This window comes from Alosa alosa, chromosome 14, assembly GCF_017589495.1.
Source record: "Alosa alosa isolate M-15738 ecotype Scorff River chromosome 14, AALO_Geno_1.1, whole genome shotgun sequence".
NCBI lineage: Eukaryota > Metazoa > Chordata > Actinopteri > Clupeiformes > Clupeidae > Alosa > Alosa alosa.
This window is the reverse complement of record NC_063202.1, coordinates 32,416,318-32,431,638: the sequence shown is the minus strand read 5'-3', so window position 1 is coordinate 32,431,638 and position 15,321 is coordinate 32,416,318. Positions and strand designations below refer to the sequence as shown.

The following is a 15,321-nucleotide window of genomic DNA, read 5'->3' as shown; positions in this document are numbered from 1 at the left end:
TGCGCCACGGCTGGGGCCAATAAGGTCATATTTGACAGTTCTTGAGACGTGAATGAATTCTTATTAAATACGATGCATGAACAAAACAGGCATCAACTTTTTGTTAAAGTTGTCATGGTACTTCATTGATGATTCCAGAATATGAAGATCTTTTATTGGCCTATCTAGTAATTTATTGTTGCTATTAAATCACCATCAACTTGTTTTAAATCGAAAGTTGACCGACATGCAGGAATGGGAGGGAACTTTTCACTGGGGATGTGCATTTCAAGCCAAAATACTATTTGATAATCACAGAGAATTAGTCGACTATTAATCAAAGGTAGCTAATGTGACTGTGGGGTAAGCCTTATGATGATTGTTTGGGCTACAAAAAGAAAGCCGTCTACAGTAGGCTATTTTGAACTGAACACAGCCTGAATGTAACATAAAAATGAACTCTCTACTTTCCTATAATCAATTCAGATCTGTAATCACAAAACTTCCTATGTCAAATTGTACCTGTTTTATGTAAACGTTATTTTATTATTGTTTAGTGCTGTCAAACGATTAAAATTTTTAATCACGATTAATCGCCAAATTCCTATATTTTATCATATGATTAAAATTCTATTCTTTTGCATTTCTGAACTTTCCAGGAGTCCATATTAACAATAAAGTAATTATTGTGTATCTTGATTGGGATTCAAATGAAAGCAAAGCAAGTTACTTTATTAACTGAACTTTAAGACGTAGGTCTTTTTGATTATTTCAAATCAAATTTCAAAAGATGTGCAGCAGACCTGAGGCAACACAATATATTTTTCAGAAATAGCTGATATAAAATGAAATAAATGCTACCGCAGAAGTGCATGCACAAAATGTAGGCCTACACACATTATAAAGGGCATAACAAACAGAAAATATTATAATAATAATAATAATAATAATACATTTTATTTAAAGAGCGCCTTTCAGGACACCCAAGGTCGCTTTACAGATAAAACAAATAGAAGAGAGAGAGAAAAAAATATATATATAGTCCATTTAGCTATATCACAGTCCATAGGCTAGTCTGAAGAGATACGTTTTCAGTTCCTTTTTAAACTGGGCAGTGGATTCACACTGCCTGATGTTGTTTGGAAGTGAGTTCCATAGCTTTGGGGCTGTGTGGGAGAACGCTCTCTCTCCCATGGTGCTGAGGTTCATCTTGGGCACCTTGAGCAGACCAGCTGATGAGGATCGCAGTGAGCGGGAAGGGGTGTAGCTCTCTAATAGGTCGGTTATATAACTGGGAGCAAGGTTATGCAGGGCCTTATATGTCAACAGTAAGATCTTAAACTGGACTCTCTGGGTAACTGGTAACCAGTGTAGCTGCAACAGTACAGGTTGATAATGATAATTATATTCATTATCTTTGAGTTCAGTTGAAAATAAGGAACTTTTCAACATGAGTGCATTGCCATTTTATAGGCGTACAGTCTATGGTGCACCGTCACTTGCCACACACATCAACGCCGAAGTTTTTAACAGGCAAACACTGGATGAACAATGTATTTTATGGAGCAGCATCGACCAAATATAACTGAATCGTGATTTACACGGCGGCAAAGTGTGATGATGGTGTGCGGAGTTGTATTGAAAAGAATGGAATCTAATGTAAATGAATGTCGAAAGCAGAGTGCATCAGAAATAGTACCAGCCAAAGAGGAATGTTGATAACAGAACAAAGTGACGGTGAAAAAATCTTTGGTGGCACACAACTAATGCGTCAGCTAGACTAGTACTCTTTGACCAGCTCGTAAGCCCAACCAAGTGTGTGCAGCATGCCTTTAGCCAGAGAATGTCTAATAAGGGGAGAACCTTCACTCTTGGAACTCTTCCGGTGTGGTACTGCATCTAGGGGCGCTCGCGGGCGAGTCCAGAATGAATGGAGGTCTATGGAGCTGTACCCCTCAAAATCCACTTTTCTCGGGATATAATTTTTTTTCAAGTAATTTGAATATTGTATTCGAACGGGGAGACAAAGGCAATACACTTGGTTGAGTATGATATTTTTTAAAGTCACTTAATTGTTCTAAAAAGCCTTTCAAACGTGTCAATGACGTCATTCATTAGCGTGATCATAGCATAGCATAGCATCAATGCTAGCGTGTTATGGGCAACAACGACCCAACCTGTAAGAAAACGAAAGGACATGACTCCCGGATTATTTCACTTTTGATTGATAATCCATATCCATTTTGGCGTAAAAAATAAAATAAAATCTGAGGGTTTCAGTTGTTAAATAGGTGAAAACAATAAATGTAGCCATGTAGCTCCATAGGACCCCATGTATTTTGGACTCGCCACATCGCCATCTAGGTGAACTCTGGTGAACTGCAGCCAAATTCGGTTTGTATGGGATTAATAGAGAGTGGGGAGGCTCTCCGTAGACAGGCTCTGCTTTAGCCTACTAACGGCGCATCATCATAAAGATACATTTAATCTGCATCACGCCCCATTTCAGCGGAAAACATGTTAACATTATATCATGGGAAAGACAGCTAGTAATCACACGTTGACGTTACATCTAGTTATTAATTCACAGGACATTCAATCATTTTACTAACACGGCAGTTATGAAGAATTATGTTTATGGTACTTACTCATGTCGAAACGATGTACATTACCAACCTAATTCGTTTGCAATACCCCATGTATTGTACAAATTTAGCATGTAGCTACACTTACAATAATATCCCATGCAAAACGGTTTAGCTTGCTAGCTAGCTAACTGTGGAACTTCAGTATAACAGCTTCAGTATGGTATCAGAATCAGGGCAGACGCACAATGTAGTTGCTTTTTAAATAATCCTGCCGATGTATCCTCCCTGCTGGCTGCCGCTCACATTGCAATTTAACAATGAATAAAACTAGTCAGAGGTTATTATGGCTCGTCCAGTTTCACTTCACATATTATACAGTATATTGTATTGGTGTAGCCTATTTAAAACATTAACTTTCTTCTCAGTGTTTCCTCTTAATTTTGTAGCGGTGCCATTGCTTCAGAATTAGGGCAGACGCAAAATATTGTCCGGACGCATAGTAGGCTAAATGCCCTTCGCTGGCTGCAGAAAATTGCAGTTTAACAATAAACAGAAATTCTAATCTGAGGTATCGTAAAACCACCAATTACCAATCCTTTCGTTCTAAACGATGTTTTTTAATACTTCAAAATAACATTTGATAAATGAACCTTACATTTTTCAGTAGCCATAGGTGTGTAGATTTGAACAAAATCTAGTTTGGTTCTTACCGGGGCTTTTACTGCCTGAAATACACGATATTGTTTCCCACGGTCGGAGTTTAGTGCTGGGCTGGTGGGTGCCTATTTCCAACCTTTCTCACGGCACATCAACGGTTAGACCGAGAATTCACGTCGCAAATCAAAATTCCACTGGAGCTCCAAGCGGATTTGTACACGCAGCCTTACAACACTGTTTACAGCTCTTCGAGTCAGGGTGAAATGTAATTTTTGGTACACAGCTAATTAAGATACACTTGGGTGGATGACAAATAAGCCTGAAAAAAGGAATTTAAAAAAACTTCAAATATCATCCCTAAAAAGTGTTTATATGTGTTGCTGTATCTCTAAACTTGACTAATATACATTTTTTTTCAAAAAAAAAAAAGTGAAATATATATTTATATGTCAATTTGTCATGTTAGTGCCTAAAATTGTCATATGGTGTGACGTGAAAATAATTTGAAATAAAATGAAAATTAGATACTTTTTTCTACTTTAATTTATGTCACTGTACATTTTAATCACGTTTGCTTTGATTTGCAACATTTCCTTGTGAATATTTAGAAGAACAACCTAAAATTTAACAAGTTATTTTGTCAAGGTGGAGAATGCTCCTAACTGTAACCAGATATTTTAGCTTAATTCTGATATTTCTTGTAAGAACTCACTCAAAATTCTTGAGATTCTTGCAGATACCATTTCCTTTGTGTGCTATTGATGTTTTAATGATTTTTCAATTATAAAGTATTTTTTGTGACATTATTTAATGTCACACCAAATGACATGGTGTCACGCCATATGATGAACTGCACCACTCCACCATGTGTCAGAGCAAAACAGGGTTTTTAATGACAATAAAATCATTAACAATGAATTTTGAAGTCACTCTATGAATGGTGTATGCGTGTCACAGCAAAATAGATGAAAGTTTAGTATTTATTTTTTAAACTTACATGGCATGGTAACATAAAAAGAAAAAAAGTATGAGAAATATGAATTGTACAGATACATTTTTTTTCCAATTATCACAGATTTAACAAAAAACATATAATATCTGAATTTAAAACATGTTTTTACAAGAACTTTTATTTAAAAATGCAATTTGGTCATATGGTGTGACAGAAATGTCATATAGTGTGACTTGAAAAAAGCTGTCACACCATATGATGCAGCGTCACACTGTATGACATTTTGACAGTTAAGCTAATTTTCTACACAGTTAAATACAGCTAACTATTATTTAGCATGCAACTGACCACATGGCAGCAGTGCTTTTAAGAATTCATGAAGAATATTTGTGGAAAATAGCTACTTTTAGGCAAATGATGTCACACCATAAGACACTAAAATTTGGCCACGATTGATGATGTCCAATTCAAAGCTTTTTATATAAAAAATCTAAAAAGCAGAACTCACCTCTTGACCATGCCAATTACTCCTGACATTCTATTGTTACTTCCTGATTAAGCAGGGTCCTCTTCACAATAATAATGTCCAAATGAATGCCCAGTCAAAATATACAATATAGTGTCACGCCATATGACAACCATTTTATGGACAAAATATATTTGATTATAACTTAGTTGGACAGCATGCATAAACATCAAAACTTTCTGTGGTTGTAAAAAACATCCAATTATTTTATATGCATGGTAAAACTTTAAAGTAATTATACTTTTTATGGATATACACTCTTTTTAGGAAGTTCGCACACATGGTGGACAGTCACACCATATGACATTTTTTATGTTTGGATGATTATTTTAAGTCTAAAGTGAAATACAAATCCAATAAATTTAATATGACAGAACTTGAACCTACCAGACCTACAACATTTCCATATCAATTCTTAACAATTGCCATTTTTTATAAGTGTGTGACACATGGACAGTCTGAATTCTGCTATTTGTCATCTACCCACTTATGGTGTGGGTGCTTGCATTTCTTTAAGAATCCGCCGTTTTGGTTTGTATAGAAATAAATATTAAGTGACACATATATATATATAAGAGGTTTGAAATACGGGACGGTTGGTAATAGGTGACGTTCCTATACCTGTCTAGTTTTATTCCATACATACATTGTTTTTATAGACGTTAGTGGCATGCGCTATCAAGAGCTTCCATGTGCTATGCATGTTTGTCAATATCGCAAAAAAGAATTTTCGCACAACTTGGTGATAAGGTGTTGCACAAGCTAAGGAAAACCCATTCATTTCTGGAGCTGATCGTATTGAAAGTATTTCCCATATCGTAGCCTATTAGCTCGCTCGCAACAACAGCAAAAATGAAACATGGGGAAACACGCGATTCGACGCAGAAAAAAAAACAATGACTGGTAGGTAAGAAGGTAAATAGGTTGTGTTGTGGGTTGTGTTTCTACAACATGTTGGCACAAAACTTAATTTCTGTCATAAACCAAGTAGGCTAAGCGTTTTCTCTATTGTCAACGTGAACTTTGTTCAAGCAGTGACATGTGGTTTAATGCATGTCAGACAGAAGATGGGCCTGTCCTTAGTTCCTGAATCCTGTCCCTCTCAAGTAACGACCCCCGTGTTATTATTATTATTATTATGCTATAGGTTCCGTTCAAATTACACTATAGGCTATAGATCCTTTGAGTCTAAGCTAGTGTTTCTCAAACTTTTTCAGACCAAGGACCAATTATCCAATTAAACAAAAACTCACGGACCACAAAAAAAGAGTAGACCTACTTCAACAGTATTCACAATAGGCCTACTCACTGAACCACCTTGCTTATTGCCTTTGCACCTTGCTTATTGTGTCAGAGGATTCCAGGGCTCCAGACTAACTTTTTGCACTGGTGCGCCTAACTTTTTTTCTTAGGTGCACCAGCACAAAAGTTAGGTGCACCCAAATTTTCAACCACATCGCATTTAACACCGCAGCAGGTTCACTTTTTTTCCTTAATTACTGTCCTATATAGGTTTTCCTATGACAAGAAAAGTAACTTAATGAAGTGTTGGTGCTTTAAGTGCTTCACTGAGCTAGCCTGGCTAGCGGCACCACTTCTCAATGAGACGTGGTCTGGGAACCAAACGTTAATTTTCTCGTATTTGAAAAAAAATGCCCAGATCCGTTTATTGGGTGCCACGGATGTCTATCAAATGCGTCTGTGCATAGCTCATCATTGTCTTGCTTTCCCCCTTGTTCTGTGATTGGTCCCCCACATCTCATGGCTCAATGACTTACATACTATCCTTCATGATCTTTAGGCCTTGGCTAAACCAGCTCGCCATGCTAGCATCTTCCATAGAAATGTATTTGAGCAGAATTTAAAGAGATGTTCCAAGTAGCCTGGGGGATTTTTATGTGATTTTGCTATGATGATTGCAATAATCATTTGACAGTCCCACAATGCAATTTACTTTTTAATTTTAGTATTTTTACATTTTCAATAAGAACATCACTATGGTTAATGCAGTAACGAAATGGTAGGCCTATTATTATAGGCTATTGCAATGACTTGCCATGCTCGATCTAAATGTGTCCATTCAATTCACCGTACACAATGACCACAGTTATACATGCAGGGAATATTCAGGCTTTAAATGTAGCGATATTCGGTTTGCGCCAAATACCGGATTAAATTGATTGATGCCATCAGAATGAGTTTACACAACTTGCGCGCAAAAAACGAATATTGCTGTTGAAAACCGGGTTACTCCCTGCATGTAACTGCGGTCAATGACGCACTCCTTTTCGGCGATATCTGTATCTCTGTCGTTCGCGAAGGCCTTGCATGCATTGTTCGCAATTTTAAGACGTCTTTTCATCTGCAATGACTCCTATAAATTTGGCGCAAGTGGCATTCCTGTGCGTCGGGTTTACGTTGAAACTATTTTTCTGGTGAATAATTATTTCGGACTGAACTTGGTGAAGGGAAGTTTCACTAGGCCTATCGTAGGCAACGATAAACTTGATCATCATCTCGGGCTCGTCTGATCGGTTTGCTGCTGCCAGCCGCCGAAAGGCAGTGGGGAGAGGGTAGGCCTACATTTATCTCGGCCTATGTGACCACACTGTAATGCAACTGCATCCACTCTGTTTATCTGACGGGTCTCTGACCTCTCTCTCTCTGCAGCACACGCATTTTCAAATTTATACTTACAACCGGACCCGCGTCACACAGAGCAGGTTGTTTGCGCCATGCCCCTTTTGAGGGGAAAACATTCCCTCAGAACAAGCCAGAGTGAACCGGTAGACATGTACCAACCACACAGCTAAGAACCCCTCCCTGAGTTTCTTTTGCCTACCATGTCCTCAAAAAAATCCTGACAGAAGAAAATGATAGCTACAAGCCATAAGAAGAGAAGACCGTATGACACTTCTGGTCACTGAGTGGGGTTGTTGCACCACTTCACTTTCGAGACTGAAGGGACATGTTTTTATATTAATTGAATTAAGCTTTTTTAGGTATCTTTCACGGTCAACGACTGGCAAAGTGGTTATGTATTGAGTGGTCATATTGATTTGTGGTATTTTTTGTTATTATTTACTCCTGCGATTTCTGAACGAATTACGTTTATTGACCCTAATTTGCGTTGGAGTTAATGAGAGGGGTTGTTTGTTTTCCCCCCGAAAGGGGCGGGAACGTTTGTCACGAGTCAAGTTCCCGGATGTGTCGGTCTAACGTATACACAGGCACTGGGCCACGGCCAATCAGAGGGGAGGTCCTGCCCTTCACTATCTCTGATTTGTTTTAACCATGATATTGGCCAAATATGTGTCTGTTATTGAACCAAAGGTAGAGTTTCAATGCGGATACTTTTTCCTCTCTTGAATAGCTGGTCTCACCGGTGCGACTTCTGATTTTTTTGTGTCACACTTTTGAAAAATTAGGTCGCATATGCGACCAAATTGGTCGCACTCTGGGGCCCTGGATTCATATGATTTAACTGGCATAGCTTACTTTAACTGTTTGGATTAACATACAAGTTGGTTCAACATTGCAAACAACTCCATTTGTTACAACTATATTTGACCACGTTTGTTCACGGACTACTTGGGATAGCTTGCGGCCCCGGACCACACTTTGAGAAACACTGGTCTAAGCCATAGTAAAAAAGCCTAATTAGTGCATGAGCCATTGTGTTGTGTGTAAATAGAGGTTAACAAAGATATTCTATTCTAATGAAATGTGTGGGGTGATGGCCTGCCCCCACTGTTAAAAATAAATCTAGAGGAAACACCGAAGAGAATGACAAATCACACTTTCAATCTGTATTAAAATAAACTGTTCATCAGAAACCTCAAGCCAATGATTTTTGGCTATACGTACAACTTATACTTACTAAATCTTTGAACATACGTGAATAAGGTTGTTGTGAGAGATATCTGTGTGTTCATGGGGTTAAAGTGACCATTACATTCCTATTTTCAGCTCTTTCCAGTTTATTAACAGGAGTGTCTCCAGCTGCCCATGGCTGACTGTTTAACTACATTTAACTTATACATTTAACTTATAGTCATAACGTCAACTAAAATAAGTCACACCTTCATTTTATCACTTGAAATAAGAACGTATTTCTTACAACTAGGTGAGATAATTGGCTATGTTATACTGAAGTTCCACAGTTTCAGTGGTACATAGTTTCGGCATGGGTCAGTTACATATTTCTTCATAACCGTTTTGTTAGTAAAAGGATTGAATATCCTGTGAACTAGATGTAACGTGTGACTACTAGCTATCGTTCCCATTAGAATCAATGATATAATGCTAGCTTGTGTTCCCTTAAAAAGGGGCATGATGCAGAGAAATTTCTCTTTATGACGACACACCGGTTGTAAGTATAGGCCTAAAGTGATAAAAAAAAAAAGAGCCTTCCTGAATGTCTGCATTATTAACCTTAATTTGAACACATTCGTCTTAACCATGAAAGTGACTGTTCATAGCCTATTCAGGGTTCCCACACCTTGGTTAAGATCAAATTCAAGGACCTTTCAAGGACTTTCCAGGCCCAATATCCTTAAATTCAAGGACCTACTGTAATGTGTTGATAAATTTCAAGCGCGGGCATGGTTAAATCATCAACAGACCAAGGATACCTTGTCACAGTTTTCTTTTATTTTTGGTCATATGACAGGCCTATTCTACTTTTCATGTTTGTATTTTGCATAAAACTGAACTGAAATAAACTTGTCCTAAACAAGTTAAACTCGTTACCATGAACCTGTCGGTTTATTCATCAGAATGTTAAATTAAATATTTGGGCAACAAATACTACAAGCGGGAAACACGCAGAAATCACGCTGGCCGTGTACATGTTAATAAGCGGAATTGTACGTAATTGTATGGATTTCTTTTCCTCAAAAAGAAATTCAAGGACTTTCAAGGACCTCCATTTGTTTATGTCTCTTTTCAAAAACTTTCAAGGTCCTTGAATTATTTTTTTCAGATTCACAAACTTTCAAGGATTTCAAGGACCCGTGGGAACCCTGCCTATTGCATAATTTTGTTAGAAAAAAATAGGCATATCCACATGATCGGTATAAAGACGGGAGCAAAATCTATTGACAAAAATCTATTGAGTCTGGCTGCGACTCTTTGCGCATTAGGCTACTGAACGAGACCGAATGTAACTGCGCAACTGCTCAAGTCTAAATGTAATAAAGCGGTGTCTGGGTTCTCGGCAAGTTTGAGTTATTAATCAAGTATAGTATAGTTTACTTTTTTGATCCCGTGAGGGAATTTTGGTTTCTGCATTTAACCCAATCGGTGAATTAGTGAAACACAAACAGTGGGGAGCAGTGAGGGGTTAGGTGCCTTGCTCAAGGGCACTTCAGCCGCGGCCCACTGGTCGGGGCTCGAACCGGCAACCCTCCGGTTACAAGTCCAGAGTGCTAACCAGTGGGCCACGGCTGTCCCATAAATAATAATCAAGCCTTGTTTCTAGTGCATCTTAGATGATTGTGTTCATGGCAATTCAAGCATTATCTATGGGGAAGTACATCACATACAAATACACGTCATGTTATCTTGACCTTAGAGAATGTTGCAGGCTGCATGGTAGTAGGCTGTCACAAGGATTTGATTACACAACGTTTGGAACGCTGCGCCGCGCGACAGTGTTTCAGACGGGACTTTTGTCACACGCTCGCATGGTGCCACTGCGAGGCATAGTAAGGGGATACACAAAACACCTTAAGTTTTTCCCCTGAAGTATGACCCTTAAGGCTTAATTTCTCCTTAGGTAAGGGGTTTGTTTAAGGGTGTTGCACAGGATATCTTAAATTGTTTCTTTAGTTAAGGAAAAACGTTAAGGGATACTGCATTGAAAGGGATTTACCAAAGATCCTTGATTACTAGCTCCACTTTAACCCTTTCTGGATTTACCGTCACGAAAATTCTATTGAGATTGTTCAACAGCTGTAACTAGCTGGCTAGTAGGTGATGTCGTTAGTTAGCAACCCACCGAACACTGTGAAGTTTAATATTCTTATCATTCATCTCGCCTTAAGAGTATTCGCTGAAATTATCCAGGTAGCAAGTAAAGCATGTTATAGACATGCACTGAGCAATACTAGCTGGTTAGTTAGAAATGATCCTGACTGTCATCAGTGCACCAAAACAAACTTTTTTTGTTAATGTTTTGCCTAGCGAACCGAACCGAAGCTCATGGCAGGCTAACAAGACATCCACATCCACATGAAGTTAACGTTAGCCTACCACTAACGTCATGTAAACCACACAATAACAATAAGGCATGTTTCTGATAGGCCTATTTGACAGACTAAGCATATTAGCAGAGAGGTTTTATTTTAAATTGTATAATTTTCAAAAAAGTATAATTATTGCAAGTTGCACTACTTTTTGTATTGGTTTGATACAAGATGTTTGTGAAATTTGCACAGTAAAAGTTCTGTATTTTGACTGCAATTGTCTTTGCATTCTGATTAGATTCTTCATTAGAATCATGAGTGGCTCTTAAACATGCTTGTAAACAGCATCATTTTCTGGGGCCATGCAAAACTGCATTACCACTAGTGTGGAGTTATTCTACATCATGACAGTAAAATAGACCATCCTTAGTCAGTGTACTGCAGCAATTCCTCTCTCAACCTGTAGAAAATGCTGTAGAAAATGCTTATGCATGGGGGAAAAAAATACCGTCATACCGTGAAACCGTAAGAATTTTGAAAAATACCGTGATATACATTTTTGGTAATACCGCCCAGCACTCTGCACGTGGTAGACTTAAAACCAGCTACGGCTGTACTAAGCGATTGTATATGCTCCTATAGACACCAAGAGTTCATGGGGCACTTGAACCTTGTTTTGAGATAAATGCCTTTTATTCGCGATCTCTTAGATAAGTACTTCATTACCCACAATCCTGAACAATCCCACAATGATGCCTCTGATTGGTGGAAAGGCCGTTATGGTCATAGTTTGAAACTTTCTCAGCGAAAAATATTGACAAAGATGGCGGAGTCTTTTACTGCCTATGGCGAAAATCTTAATGTGATTAAAAACTTTCTTGACGAATATTGGTACTTGTATCAACAAGGATTGGGGTTTATACATCACACAAACTTAGTCAGAGCCAATACACTATCAAATAGACCACTGTAAATGTTAGTTTAAACACTCAAACTTTTCAAGTAGCCGACAGGCTAACCTTTAGTATTTCCGACATTGTATGTCATTACATAATGCAGCTAACATTAGCCAACATGCTGCAACACAGGTATGAAATATATTATGTTTTAGTGAGTGTCCAAAGGGTGAAAGCCACTTTAAATCGGGTCACATTATTGACTGTTGTGTGTCCGAGAGTCAGTTTGTGGGTTTTGTAAGGGCCAGCATGAGGGACAAGACCTACAAAGTTGTGGTGAGTTAAGCAGGGAGGTTGGTAACGTTAATGCTGCTAGCAGTGCTAGTTAACATTAGCTAGGCTACTGTAGCCTTCATACTGTATGATTCATGTCAATCATTGATCATTCATGATGATTGACAATGATTGACATTCATCAATCATTCATGAATCATGAAATTGACTGTTGGCTTATTGTTTGGAATACAACAACATCCCATGTTCTTGCATAGATATATTTTGGTTTGTTTTCTTTGTGTTTCGGAAGTATTTCAACCACAAAACCATGCACAGCAGCGGTTGCAACCATAGACTGAACAGGATGGCAGATAGCACTTAGTCAAAGTCTCTGGCAAGATCTGAATGTAAACAGATAATACCGTTCAAGTTTTTTATTTCCTATTTCTTTCAATTCTTTAACTTAAGACATGTAAGAAGTAAGTTTATTCGCTGGGCAACGTACAAACTGACTAGTTACATTAGCCCTAGCACTATGAGCTACGATAAACGTTAGCTCTAGCTAGAATAGCTAGCTTCTAAGTGTGGCAGCTAAGTTATTATTTCATGTTCTGATATGACATTCTTAACGTTTTGACTATGTTACAACTGATAAAAGCAAGACAAATAAAGTAACCAAATCGCTTTGCAATATTTTAGTCCAGAAATACTTATGGGTGTTCATTTACCATAATGTTAATTACAGTAGCCTAACTTTACGACCTAACATTATCTCCCCTTGCTGTTACCACCAGTTTTAATAACTTTACATTTGCGATCATGACCCATTTCATCTAACACCACCACTTGCATCTGTCTTTGACTATCAGACCCCAAACAGCAATACATTGAACTACAAAGGTGTTATAGTAATGGTGTTCAGTTCATCATAATCGTTATGACATAATGTAATTTGCCGTCCATCTCCTATCTTTTTGCCGTCCAGCATGGAGCCGTCACGTGACTTAAGTCACGTGTCTCCAAGGGGTGAATAGCAGGATTGAATCCAGTTAAATGCTAGTTTGCAAAACATTTGTCTATAATGGAGCGCTCATGGTGTATGAAAAACGACTTCAACCCGCCTAAAACAACTTGTTTGTGAATGTCAGAACTCTGTAACTCTGTGGTAGGTTATGAGCGTATGCACGCGCAAGGAAACCAGGATAAACCAGAGGGCACAAAAACAGGCAAGTGTTGCCCATAGACAGTAAGGTGTTTTCCCCCAGCAATGGCGGCTGCATTCACGTAAGCCACCTTAACTCGACGGACAATGCGGGATCCAGCTTTCTATTTGGAGTCAGGAATTATAGGCTACGTTTTTAACAAATCTGTCTGGAATGATTCAAAGCCTCAATAACCTCTCACCATCACCAAGTTATCCTGTTACGTGACTAATATCGGTAGCCGCCAGTCGGCTGATGTTAACATTAGCATCTATCCAAGTTACTGATCGACTCTGTTGTTTCTCTTGGTATGTTGTACACAAACAGTGCCAAAGATTTACTAACATTACTCTCGGTGAGATATTGTAGTTGAATATCCTCTCCTTCAGTTGCTTCGAACAGATTAGCCAGAGACGGCTAGTAGACAATCTTTGGAATAGCTGTCTGCAGAGCAGCAACCAGGCAGCAAAGTGAAACTAGCGACAGTAACAAAAATTACAATATGGTCGCCATTCGCTAATCTTTCAAAATAAAAGTCAGAACTTATTCATTAGTTTTTCAAAACTGAACTGGAAAATTGTTATTATATATAATGGCATGTCGATTTTTTATATATAAAAGATGAAAACGCTTCTTTTTTTGATTCCATGTTTCATTATTGTCTTACAAACCTGTGGCAGTGTCATTTTCAGTCAGAACAAGCATATTGATAAAGAGAGAGAAGACATTAAATCAATATTTGCAAGGGGAATGAATAATTTTGTTCTTTGTTTGTTAACTGTATGTCATCTTTGTTTTAAATACTGAATTACACATATTCAAACGAAATGTTGATGAGAGTTGAGCTTTCATTCTAGGATGTCAGGAATGACACTAACATGTGTATGATAGCTTCTAGTTTAATTTGATATCATGGTCACCATCCAAGCCTTAGAATTGATCTCAACACAGAGGATACAGCAGATTAATCTCAATAGCGGCAATTGCATTAATTTTATTTGTCACCGGACACCTTAACTTTGACATCCCTAAAGCGACAACAAACATCACATTAGGGACCACTACGGATACGGGAAGATGAAGTAGGAAGCATATTTCATGACAGCCTACCTGCCTGCCTCCTTCTACTAGTGCCTCGAGGAGTTGCTTGCGTAAACTAGTCTACTGCCAGAGACAGAGGGGACATTAAACGGATTTGCCCATGTGGCCTAGTAGGTTACTAAATAACAGTATACTGTACATGATTCAATATAACGATGCATGCTTTCCCTTTGCAATTTCAGCTGCATAGCTGCTATAGTTAGCTGGTATAGAAAACAAACCAAGCGGTAGCCACTTTCACCGGTCAATTCAGTTTAAAATAACTTTCACCGGTCAATAAAGTTTGGCAAACATTTACTTCAAAATTATACTACAAAACGAGATAAATGTTACTTTATTTTTCAACATCAGCTAAATGGTTTTGGAAACACACTGTCTGTAATAATCTTACCTAGCCTGGGTGCCAGCCAAACTTAGTCCCGCCCACAACATTTGAGGTCGGGAAGTTCGGTCTGGCATTGCTCCGTTGTGGAGCAACTATGCTCGCCCCAAATCTGACGGACCAATCAAATCGGGCTTTTTACGATGATGGACAGGTGAGCAACAACGTGTCGTCTATCACGTCATCTGAGCACGCTTAGGTTGATTATGTTTGCAACAAAAACGCTGTGGCTAGAAGGAGACAGATGCTTCTAAGATCCCATATGGAAAATGCATATTATTTCAATGAGGTTTTATCACTGAAAATGATTATTTCTGAAAACTTTGGCCAAAGTTGAGATGTGGGAAAACTCATGGTTTCACTTTCATCAAGGGAAAACAGCATGTTGCATTGTGACATGTTGTTCCCTCGTTTGTTTGAAATCTCTGATTGACCACCTGTTTGAGTGATTTGCAACAGCCTTTCCCAGCTGTTTATAGCATGTTTGTACCATATCAGTGTTCAACAGAATTATTTTTAAAAACGGAGGGGATATAGGCTATCAGTTTTTTTCCTAATAGCCTACCCAACTATG

General features: G+C 38.3%; 1 protein-coding gene across 1 annotated transcript in view; it reads right to left on the bottom strand.

The window, feature by feature from the left end:
- Positions 1 to 13,760, bottom strand: part of vrk3 (VRK serine/threonine kinase 3) — a 67,683-nt gene extending 53,923 nt beyond the window's left edge. Inside the window, exon 1 of the mRNA XM_048262834.1 lies at positions 13,610 to 13,760. The gene's annotated coding sequence lies outside the window, so the exon portion shown is untranslated. The remainder of the gene's footprint in view (positions 1 to 13,609) is intronic.
- Between the last annotated feature and the right edge of the window lie 1,561 nt (positions 13,761 to 15,321).